At 36.2% G+C, this 12223-nt stretch overlaps 1 protein-coding gene across 1 annotated transcript in view; it reads left to right on the top strand.

Annotated features, from left to right (window-relative positions):
• The window catches only part of ttll7 (tubulin tyrosine ligase-like family, member 7), a 138459-nt gene that overhangs the window by 4963 nt on the left and 121273 nt on the right, over positions 1 to 12223 (top strand). The gene's annotated exons all lie outside the window — the stretch shown is intronic.

Genomic DNA, 12223 nt, shown 5'->3' with positions numbered 1-12223 from the left:
GAGTTTACTCTCTTCACATGTTCGTCTCGTTGAGAAATGGCTGACATGGGCTGTGTTTACACGTCTTTTTGTGTTAAAATCTACTATTAATGTGTGACAAAACGTAGTTTTAAGACTTTTTCAGTCGATAATGTAGTTGTTTAAAGCTCAAATCTGTGGTTTATTTATAAGAAGAGTGCCTATTTAAACATTTTATCTGGTGTTTTCGGAGTTGTGAGCTCCAGTGAGTCAGCGGCGGTCAGCGCTTGTTTAGCCGGCGAGAGTAGACTTTCCTTGGCTAGTCCTTCTGATGTCTGCCGCTGGCTCTGATGTCTCTGTGGCGTCTCCAGCTATAATTAGTCTTGTGGAGATTTAACGGCCCATATTTGCTCTCATGGATCTATAATTTGTTCCCTGGCAAATCGTTTAGGCTGAGTGCAAAGTGAAGTTTCATTACTTGTTTATTTTTAGGCTATAACTGTACGTTACCGTTGTAAGTTAGCCGACTAGCACTGACTTTGAATGTTTGACTGAATTGTTTGCTTTATTTAATGTGTAGCTTATTATACGTTTTGTATTATTGATCATACATAAACTTGCATTTAACAAAAAGAGACTGGGTTGTGTTTCATGTCATTTAATGTTATCACAGTGATAATCATATTGTCTGAAAAAACATTAACAAAAGATAAATCTCAGAGAGGCACGCAAAAACAAAATTAGTTTCTAACATTTTTGGAAAAAACGAATGGGCAATATTTCTCATGAAAAAGTGGATAAGTGTTCATACACAGCGCAGATCATAATGAGCGAGCGTGCTTTTAAAAAAAGTTTGAGGAAGCTTGATGATGACGTTGATCCGCGGCCATGGTGTACTGTAGTCCGTTTATAGCCTACCGTTAGCATTTTATATCTGACGGCTTTATTTGGGCTTCAAAATGTATACATTTTGGATTAACTTGTAAAGATTATCTTGGTAGACAAAACGTGTAAGGGTCATAACTCTTTGTTGAACACAGATCTTATTTTTTGCGATTTTCCAAAAGTCTATGGGGAAAATGAATGGCTTTTTGATCGAGGGAACCCATGCGCCGCTAACTTCCGGGTTGGCCTACAAAGTGACGTCATTACTTCGGCACTCTATTAACTTCATGTTTAATCAGTCAAAGCGTTTCTATCTTCGTTTTATTAAGCCTATAGTGCGAGCTTCACATTAGGGATTTCCTGAAAACGATTACTTCTCTGAGGAAAATGTGGAGTTTCTGCTCGAGGGCGCCCTCTGGGTTCCAGTATGAATTAAACTTTTGGGTAGAAAATAAGAAAAATAATACTAAATAAATAAATTTAGATGACAATCCATATGTTTTTCTTCAATGTACACAGTGGATGCATAAGAGGCTCATATTTCATATTACAGACATAGACTTTAAGAAATTGATATCACAGATAAAAAGCACAGATTTTTACAATATATATATATTTTTTTACAATAAATCCTTAGACCTTTCTAATGATTTTAATCATAGGCTGTCTGCATACTAACAGGTAACCCATAATTTTGTTTTGCAAAATAAGTTTTCTGTAAAATATAGTTATTATTATTATTATTATCATAATGTTATATTTTTTCTTAAATGCTATTTAAAAATTTTAATAATGAAAATGTTATTGTAATAGTAATATTCTTATTTTTATTTAGCAATAATAATCATAATATAATAATAGTATTAATAATAATATAATATTATTAATAATATAATATAATAATATAATTAATTAAATATAATTAATAATAATAATATTAATATTATTATATAATATATAATAATAAAATAATCATAATAATTATTATTAGTCATATTATTAGTCAATTAATATATAAACACAAAATATTATATACTCATTTTTCATTTGTAAAAAATAAAAATAATAATCATAATTGCATTTAAAATCGCAATCACAATTTTAACATAGAATAATAGCAATTAGATTTTTTCCCCAAATCATGCAGCCGTAATTTACTCCTAGGATGGCTTGAGGGTGAGAAAATCATGGGCTAATTTTCATTTTAGGGTGAACTAACCCTTTAAACCGGCTCATGACCAACTAAGGACCTGCATAAACCAGCTCAAACCAGCTGCCATGCTTCAAAACATACCTAACAGCTGCAGCATATGTGTGGCATGAGGCCTCGTGGGTCACTCTACTCTCAATACTTGGACCATCAGTGTCTCTCGGACCAAATGGCAGAAACTAGTATCTCAGAATTCTGAAGAGTTTAAATAAGTATTAAATCATTAAAGATTATAGTTCTTTTCACACATCGTTTCAAAGAAGCCTTAGTCATGCTGTTATTTCTAAAATGCCCTTTTAGGGTTTTAGGCCGGGCTGTATTAGTTCCACAGTGACAATCAAAGGCAAATAAGAGATTGAAATATTGGTTGGTAGTGTTCTATTAAGAGACTCAAATGTTGAATAACACTGAAAAATGCTGACATTCTGATTTGGACGGCAATAAAATCACATACTAGCCCTTGTAAATGTTGAAAATACCTCATGCATGTATTATATTTAAGAAACATATTTTTATTAAAAAATTATATTTATATTAAAGATAAATTATATACAGTATATACATGCAAATATTTCTTAAATATATACATGCATGTGTGTGTATTTATACAGATAATTAAGATTGCTGTTTTTTTGCAATTGTAATCGCAATATACATACACATGCTTCTTTAGATGCAGCTTTGTGCTAATTCTGCAAAAATGTATACTGATTTAACTTGATTTGTAACAGCTTATATCGTCTTATTAAGCTTACAAGATAATGCATACACCTAATAAGTTCAGAAAAAATGAAAATTGCCCTTAAACAAGTCATGACATGGATTTTTTTATTACTTTAATATGCTCCTTGAGATTCAAATATAATGCTAATAAAGTTTTTTGCACAAAACACAAATACATATGTGGGAAAACAGTTATGTTTAATCCTCATTCTGACCCTCTGTCTAAAATGATCAGTTTTTAAAGGCCAGAGGCGGACAGCCAGTAGGAGTTAGTTCCACATGTTTTCAATCCGTCCATAGGGGGTGGGATCTCACTCACAGAATGTAAATGTGCACGGCAATTTGGGCATTCATAACGGAGCGATGCGGAGCAAAGAATGAAAAAATTACTGTGCAGTCTAGGGCTGTAATCAACCAAAGAAAATCTTGGTCGACTGAAGCCCTGAAATTTTCGACTAAAAATCGACTAAAATTACGTTAGGAAAAAAAACGTTAAATGAATAAGCTGCGCACTGTGCGCAGTACTTGGTAGCCTTGTTTTCTACCTAAATTAATTATAAATAAACATAAAAAACTAGTAGGCTATTTGCAGTATATTAAATAGTTTTTGAGCTGATTATTTTGCTCTGAAATGAGTCTGACACACGAGTCTGACACACGAGTCTGACGGCTCTGACAGCGTCGCATCAAGTGCCCCTTTACAATATCATAGACTATGACTTCCGAAAATATAGTACTATGTGTTGTCAACTAGATATCATCACAAGAACTTTTGAGGAATATGCAACATAATTTAGACAATTGTTTTTGTCATATGTATTATAATAACTGACAGACACTCATTTCAGCCGCTCTGTGCAGCTCGAACAGGAGCTGAGCTCAGCTTCGCGGCTGAGACACGAATAGACTATTAACTTAAAGCTTTTACTCTTAAACACAAAAGGCACGTCCACTTTAATAAAAAAGGAATATTTATTAAACAAGCCAGATCAAGAGCAGAAAAAACGCTCTCACAATTAAATAAATAATATACAAGAAAACTAGCCTTCTTCAATCTGTCTCTCTTCTCCAGTGGGTTGGGCTAATCCAAAAGAAGTGAAAACAATGGGGGTGTTCTGAAGACAGACTGTTACCTTTGGAACAGGGCTGCTCTGAAAACACCCCCATTAGCAATTAGTGCTTTCCACCTGATCAAATGAACGCGGCGCGGCAAAACTGATGAAATGAATGAACGCAGCAAAACGAATGAAATGAACGTGGCTCGGCAAAACTGATGAAATGAATGCGGCAAAACTGACAGTACAGATCCACTTATAGCGCGGTGTTGTGATGGTTCCCCTCATGTATATTTTGATGGGCGTTCCTCAAGTTTACCGCTATGGGTGTGCGTTTGAGCCAGCGGGGAATGAAAAACAAAGGACCCGCGAGAGACTTCTCTTCTCCAGTGGGTTGGGCTAATCCAAAAGACGTGAAATCAATGGGGGTGTTCTGAAGACAGACTGTTACCTGTGAAACAGGGGTGCTCTCAAAACACCCCCATTAGCAATTAGTGCTTTCCACCTGATGAAATGAACGCGGCGCGGCAAAACTGATTAAATGAACGCAGCAAAACTAATGAAATGAACGCGGCAAAAAATCGACCAATCTGAATTTTGGTCGAGCCAGAACGTATCGACTAATAATCGACTAATCGACTGGGAGATCACAGCCCTAGTGCAGTCATTTCAATTTGAATCCAAATCTTCCGTGATCGTCTTGTCTGTCAGCTCCTTGCTCTCGTGATTAATGAAATCTGACTCCTGTCCTGCTGCGTTTGTGCTGCGACTCTCGTTCGGCTCATGCTGTATTGAGCAGTCACGTTCAGTTTTTAACTGTAGTGTCTGTTCTCTAACTGAACTAAATTATTTTATTACTATAAAAATCAAAAAGGCGTTGGGCAAGTGATGTAACCGGTAGGCGTGGCTTGGGAGTGGCCTCGTAGGGCAGCGAAACAAGTGCATTCTGGGAGTTGTTGTCTTTCATCCATGTGAGCCAAAAATACATTTTCTGGCTTTTCTCAGTCTAGAAGGCACCAACTTCTAAAATAATTTTGTGAAGTACCCCTTTAAGAAAACATTATCCATATAAAACTGTTATTTACAGACAAAGCATTATGAAACCATTTACTCACGGTTTGTGATGCAGCTGTCAGATCTAATACAGTTGGCTGCTTCATCTTTCAACAAAAGTTTCTTTGAACTCTCCCTTACGCTGTGCCTTGTTTAAAAACAAACGTATAATCCTACAAGGCGATCCGGTATGCTATTCAAATAAACCATCCACTTGTTTCTGACGTTGGAATCCTTCTTAAGTACGTACAGAGACGCACACGAGCCATCTCAAAGCAAACATTGTTTTGCTGTTCCATTTGCCCTGTTGTCGATAGACTCAAATGCGTGGTTTATTGTTATACATCTGTATACCAACTCTTTGTCTAGGCCCATACCCTAAACCTAACCAATAGTGTAAGCGAAAGCAAATGAGACAGAATGAGCTCTCTGACTCCCTCTACAGCTGAGAAAGGTGTTAGCAGGAAGTGATGTGACGTCTCATAGGAAATAATGTGTGAGTGGATTGTGGGTGTTGGAGCTGTCAGGGTGATGCATGATAGCAGGAGATTACTTAAGCACTCATTCATCATATACACGCCTGCCTGTCATTGTGTTTCTGTCTTGTGCTGTAACAGATTGACTGTACCTTCATTAATTGTCTGAACGTCTCTTTTAGCGACTGTTCTAACTGCATTATTACTTCATCATTTGGAAATTGTATTGATAAAGCAGATGCTTTTATGCAAATATTTCATTGCAGTGTTATGCATTGAGCTAATTGCAATAACACAATGCTGACAGGGTTTTCTTAGAGGTTTTACAGTTTATGGGTCATCCCTTTGTGGAGGCGACACCCTGAGACTTTTCTAAATGAAGCACTGAAGCAAATAATCAGAATCAGAATCAGAATCAGAAAGAGCTCTATTGCCAAGTGTGCTTGCACACACAAGGAATTTTTCTTGGTGCTGAAGCTTCCAGTGCACATATATAATACAAACACAACAAGAACATTGTAATACAAATTATAAGAATAAGAATAAAAATAAGAATAAAAATAGGAAAATAGCATTAAAAAAAGCATTTCTGTCAGTAAAGGGAAGTCATTAGAGAGTGTAGTGGTAAAAGTTATCATGGTAAAGCTGGAAATGAAAAACACAAGCAAAGTGTCTTTAAAAGCTTTTATTCTTGCCAAGAAGGTCAATTCGGACATACAGATTGTCTGCAGTCAGAAAAAACCCCAAAGCCCCTCACTCATTCTTTTATACTCTCATTTCAATGGATGAGGGCCAATAACACAAAAACACAATAAAAAACTCCTTAGTTGGTGTTATCTGCAGCTGTCCCACCTTGACTGAAACACACAACTTTCCAAAAACTTGTTCAAGACTACAGACAACGAACACACGTTCTACTGAGAAGAGTATCAACGTTTTACTACAGAAAACTAGAATTTCCATTATATTTAACAAAAACATCTTATGAATTTAATATAATTAAATATATATTATAAAAAAATGTATCAACCTGCATGATTCATATAAATACTCTCCTACTATTAATTTAGCATCTGTTAGGGAAACTCCTACAAATGCATATGCAATAAGGTCAGCAAAAATAACTATGCCCACTCCTTTTCAGCACACATTTTTTCACTGTGTGTCTTTAGTCTTTAGTAAATCCTGACTGTAGTTTTTAACTCCAAAAGAGGGTTTGCGCTGGTGCAAGCTGTTAGTAAATCTTTTACCATCGATACCATGGGGAAAAATTGCTATATAGATATTTTTAATATCATCTCATAATTTGGCAGCAGGTATATTACTGCTGTACATTTAAGACCTGATGCACGGATCCATTATACTGTTACATGCGTGTTTATGTTCACTTAAAAGATAACTGACTGGGTTTACATGAATGCACGCCAAGATCGGCATTTTGTTATTATGTGTGTATTTGACTGTTTAAGCACACTATGAAGCAGCGAAAAATAACTCAATTTAGTATGAGGCGGCTTTATGTGCACACACTTTGGGTGTGAGCACAAAATTCAAACTGGAATTCAAGCCCTGTTACACCAACAATATACATCCGGAGCAAATGAAACGAGTGAGTGAGGGGAGGCGGGTTGTGTGTGTCAACTCGATGTCGGAGAGATGAGAGAGCGAAAAAACGCAGCGGGCATCGTGTATCTATTCAGTGGAAAATGAGTATTGGAAGTGTTTAAGTTATTTCAGTATTGATAATCGAAAAACCTGTATTTTTGACAACACTACATTGTACATAGTTTATTGTTTCAGATGCCTTTTTAAAAGACAAAATTAAAAAAATGTATAGTCTATATTATATAATAAATTCAACCCACCAAACTGGCTAGTAAGAGTGACTGCGTTACACGCCACTGCTGAAATCCACCTGCATTTGGCGGGTTGCTGGGTAAGTTCACCCAAAAATAAAATTTCTGTAATTTATGCTGCCTCGTGCTATCCGAATTATCGTAAATACGAGTTTCCTTGGTAAAAATTGCACATGAACGCCCTCTGATGTTGTGTTTACTACTGGTAAGTTTGGAAATAATTTTGATACCCAAATTCCTGAGATGGGCGTGCCATAAACTTGGTGGCGGAGGGAACTACTGCTGTGGCAGGTGTGATTTTATTAGTTTTTTCCTCAAAACAGCTAGGTCGTCTTGTCTTGACATTAAAGGGTTAGTTCACCCAAAAATGAAAATTATGTCATTAATTACTCACCCTCATTTCGTTCGACACCCGTAAGACCTCCGTTCATCTTCGGAACACAAATTAAGATATTTTTGCTGAAAGCTGATGGCTGAGAAAGGCTTCAGATAGGCCTCCATTGGCATTCAGTACATTCACACTCCCAAGACGCATAAAAGGCACTAAAAAAGTTGTTACAAAGTCCTTCTCACCACAGTGGCTCTACAATAATTTTACGAAGCGACGACAATAGTTTTTGTGTGCAAAAAAAATCAAAATAACGCCTTTATCCGACTTGTTCTTGTCTTCCTTGTATGCCTCCACGACGCATGCGCGAGAATATTACGCAGATCCGGCGTTCGAACACATGACCCAGAAGCGATTTGTTTACAAGCAGAGGAAGACGCGCGTATCTAAGCTGTTGAATTCTACATTGATCGTGCTTTAGGTCTCGGCGTAGTGCTCAAAATCAGGCTAAAGTGTGCATTTCATGGATTCCCGAATGCCGGCGCTACGTCATATTCTCGTGCATGCGTCGTGGAGGCATACTCGGAAGACAAGAAGAGGTTGAATAAAGTCGTTATTTTGATTTTTTTTTTGCGCACAAAAACTATTGTCGTCGCTTCGTAAAATTATTGTAGAGCCACTGTGGTGACATGGACTTTGTAACGACATTTTAAGTGCCTTTTATGGGTCTTGTGAGTGTAAATGTACTGAATGCCAATGGAGGCCTATCTGAGGCCTTTCTCAGCCATCAGCTTTCAACAAAAATATCTTCAGTTGTGTTCCGAAGATGAACGGAGGTCTTACGGGTGTCGAACGACATGAGGGTGAGTAATTAATGACATAATTTTCATTTTTGGGTGAACTAACCCTTTAATGTAGTGCATATTTTCATGTACGAGTAATCATTTTAAGCGTATTGTACACAGCGAAAATAGCCTGCATTTGACTGAAATTACAGAATCGGCAGAAAGCGGACTATTTGGAATGTTTATATTGTTGTCAGTGCATGGGACACTACATATGATGTTGGTTTTAATAATATTTTCCCAATAAATAGGCAAGAATAAAGCTGGTGTCCTCTGATTCCTGTTCATTCTGACAACAAAGCACTTGAATGCAACAAGCTCGTAATCACGACTGGGAATTAGGAAATGTCCTATAGCATGTGAAGGCAGCATAATTACTTACCCTCATGTGGTTCCAAACCCATAAGATGAACTTCGTTCATCTTCGGAACACAAATTTTGATATTTTTGATGAAATCTGAGAGCTCTCTGACTTTGACCCTTCCATAGACAGCTATTTAATTAACACATTCAAGGCCCAGAAAGGTTGGTTCAGTGGTTCAAACTTATTTTTATGAAGCGACGAGAATACTGGCTTACAATGAATAACAAAAATAACAACATTATTCTACAATTTCTTAACGTCTGTGTCAGTTTTCTACACAGTTTACATTGGCTAACTCCTGTGTCAGCATCACACGCATGGCGTTGTGGTGCTCACATGAACAGCATTGGCCAATGGTAAACCGGCGTTCTGGCATAGCTCTGATGTAACTCGGAAGCTCTGGACTGTATTTACTACATCAACAGCATAAGAGTCTAACACAGATGTGAAGAAATTGTTGAATAAAGTCGTCTTTACAACCTTTCTGGACCTTGAAAGTGTTAATTACATTGCTGTCTATGGAGGGGTCAGAGAGCTCTCGGATTTCATCAAAAGTATCTTCATTTGTGTTCCAAAGATAAACGAAGGTCTTACGGGTTTGGAACAACATGAGGGTGAGTAATTAATGACAGAAATTTCATTTTTGGGTGAACTAATCCATTAATGTCAAGCCCTGATGGTAACCCATACTTGGAATTTGTCCTCTACTGTTGACCCATCCAAGTTTATGCACACATTAGGAGCAGTGAACACACACCCACAAAGCAAGTAGTGAACACACACACGGAGCAGTGGGCAGTCATTTACTGCAGCACCCGGGGAGCAATTGGGGGTTAGGTACCTTGCTCAAGGGCACCTCAGTCGTTCCTGCCTGTATTGAGAATCGAACCCGGCACCCTACAGGCTACCAGTCTGACTCTCTAACCATTAGGCCACAACTACCCTAAAAGCATTGTTAGGCAACTATAGTCACAAGTTCTGTCATTATCAGCATTGTTCAATGAGTCTGCGTTTCCCGAAAACCATAGTTCCAACGAACATTCACAAACAGCTTCACAAATTTGTGTGGTTGGAATGACATCTCTCAACCTGTGGTTAGAAGCATAGTTTCTTGCTTGCATGACATGTGGACATAATAAGTTCTTATATTGAACAAAATAAGCAAGATGACATTCAGTACAATCTATATCTTTTATTTCGAATACATTTAAGTGACCTTTTTTAGTTTGTCTCTTTTAGAGTTTGCATGTAAGAACGAGCCTAGGAATCTGGAAATAAAGCAAAATGAGAATTAGCCCTCAGATGCCTTGTCTATAATTTATAGCAAAAATCAGGAAAAGAAAAGTTCTCAAAACGGATAACTAAGTACCCCACCACCTGCGTGACATCATTAACCAATGTGGTTGAATCACAAATTTGCGACAATGCGGTTTCGGGAAACATTTATGACTAGCTATTGATTTCTTCAACGATGCACCGTACTATGGCAGTTAAGCAGCAAATTACGTCATTGTTCATGAAACACACTTCTGATTAGTATTGGGGAAACTACTTTTAAACTGTAGTTTTGCAAGCTACAAACTACTCATAAACTAAAGTAGTTAGTTACAGCTACAACTGCAGTAAAGATTTGAAATGGTGGCTTTTGAAAACAAAGTTTGCTACAAGATATTAACAAAAATTAACTACATTGAAGTCAATTTATATAATTTATAATTTAGTAATTCATTTATAATTAAATCAATTATATAACTAAATTAAAAAACTTACGAAACATAATAAACAGCAGCATAAAACTAAATGTTTCATCATAAAAGAGCATCATTGGAATCAGATACTTCAATGCTACATACTGTATGAGCAAGAGAAACACTGCATCTTATATTATTTAGTCATTGATATTCATGGCAATGCTGAGTGAAATATTTCCATAGATCATTTTTTGGTTTATGATCGGAAAACTTGCACAAGACTTCACAGAATCTGGTTTGTCTGTCATCCACATGCAGTCAGATCATGAAGTTTATACAAATTCTAGAGAAAAAACACTAAATGTCACGTTTGCAGTGAGATTAAAATTGTAAAGTATATTTGCTTAATCAACACACAGGATAGTATGTGATCTTTGTTGTCGCAAAATCAGAGACCTTCTTCTGAAAATCACTTGAGACATGGACATACAGTACCTGGTGTAAACATGGCAAGAGTGTGAACAAATGGTTTCAGGCATTCCCTTGAAATCTTTATTTATAATTTAAATCTGTGAATCGATCATTTTATGTTGTTTTGTTCCTTATTTCATTCCTAAACAGTGACCTGCTTGTGCCTTTTATTTGTGTGAAATCAGTATGTGCCACTGCACTTTACACAACTTACCACCAGAAGTCAGTGTTGTATTATATTTTGCTTTTGAGTTGCTGTAAAGTAACAGTCATGGCTGAGCCATACAAGTATTTTATTAACAAAGAAAGATACATAAATTCAATTAAAACTATTTTCTTTCCCACAAACAGAAAATAATAAATTTCAAACATTGTGCACAAATTAAATTTACATTTATTGTATTTGGTAGCTTTTATCCAAAGTGACTTGAATTGCATTAGGTTTATCAGTTCAAAGCACACTTTCTCAAGCATTAAACGTCATGTATATATAATAGTTCTGTAATAAAAAAAAAAGCTAAATATATTTGTATATTTTAAGATATTCCGAATTGTGAAGGAGTTACTTGCTAGGTGGTACATTTGAATGAATGTAAAATTACTGTCATAAGGTATGAGGGATATTTGTAGCAGGTCACCATCATTGCTTTTTTAGGCTGGGAGGTGTAATTTTGTATAACAGTATGTTTTACAATCTTTAACTTATGAGATATAAGTTGAATAGTGTCAAAAGGCTGAAATATATGTATGCATTTCCTCTTAAAAGTATCCACTAAAAAGTTGATTCATAATTTTTGTTTTTGAATGATCTATCTACACAACCATTCAACCATAAAAATCCATTAAATCCGTTTGTTATTTTCCCCATACATATAAACAGTCTGAAATTGCGTACTGTCTGACTACATTTGAATTCAAATGTACTTCGTGACCATAAAAAAAGAATGTTCTATATAGTATGAATATGGGTGTAGTAGTAATGTACTACATCCGCCATGTTGTTATGTGTAGCAGTAGGCAAGCTTTGTTTTTTTTGGTCATAATTGCGTCTTTAACGGACAGTTCCGTCGCTTAGTTACGTGCATCCTGTCACCATTTAAACTTCCCTGTCAATCATCTTGTCACAGTTAAAATCCTCCACATTCACATACGTTTCAGAAAGAAATGTAGTAGCATGTTGACCTCTGCCAGTCGTGTGTTTGCAATCTGCATAATGATGCATTTAATGACCAAATGAATCTAACAAAAGTTCACAATGCTGTTGCAGATTAAATATAATGTGGATAACATTGAATACATTTTTCGTCA

This window comes from Gobio gobio (assembly GCF_949357685.1).
Source record: "Gobio gobio genome assembly, chromosome: 19".
Lineage (NCBI taxonomy): Eukaryota > Metazoa > Chordata > Actinopteri > Cypriniformes > Gobionidae > Gobio > Gobio gobio.
This window is presented reverse-complemented; position numbering and strand designations above follow the sequence as displayed.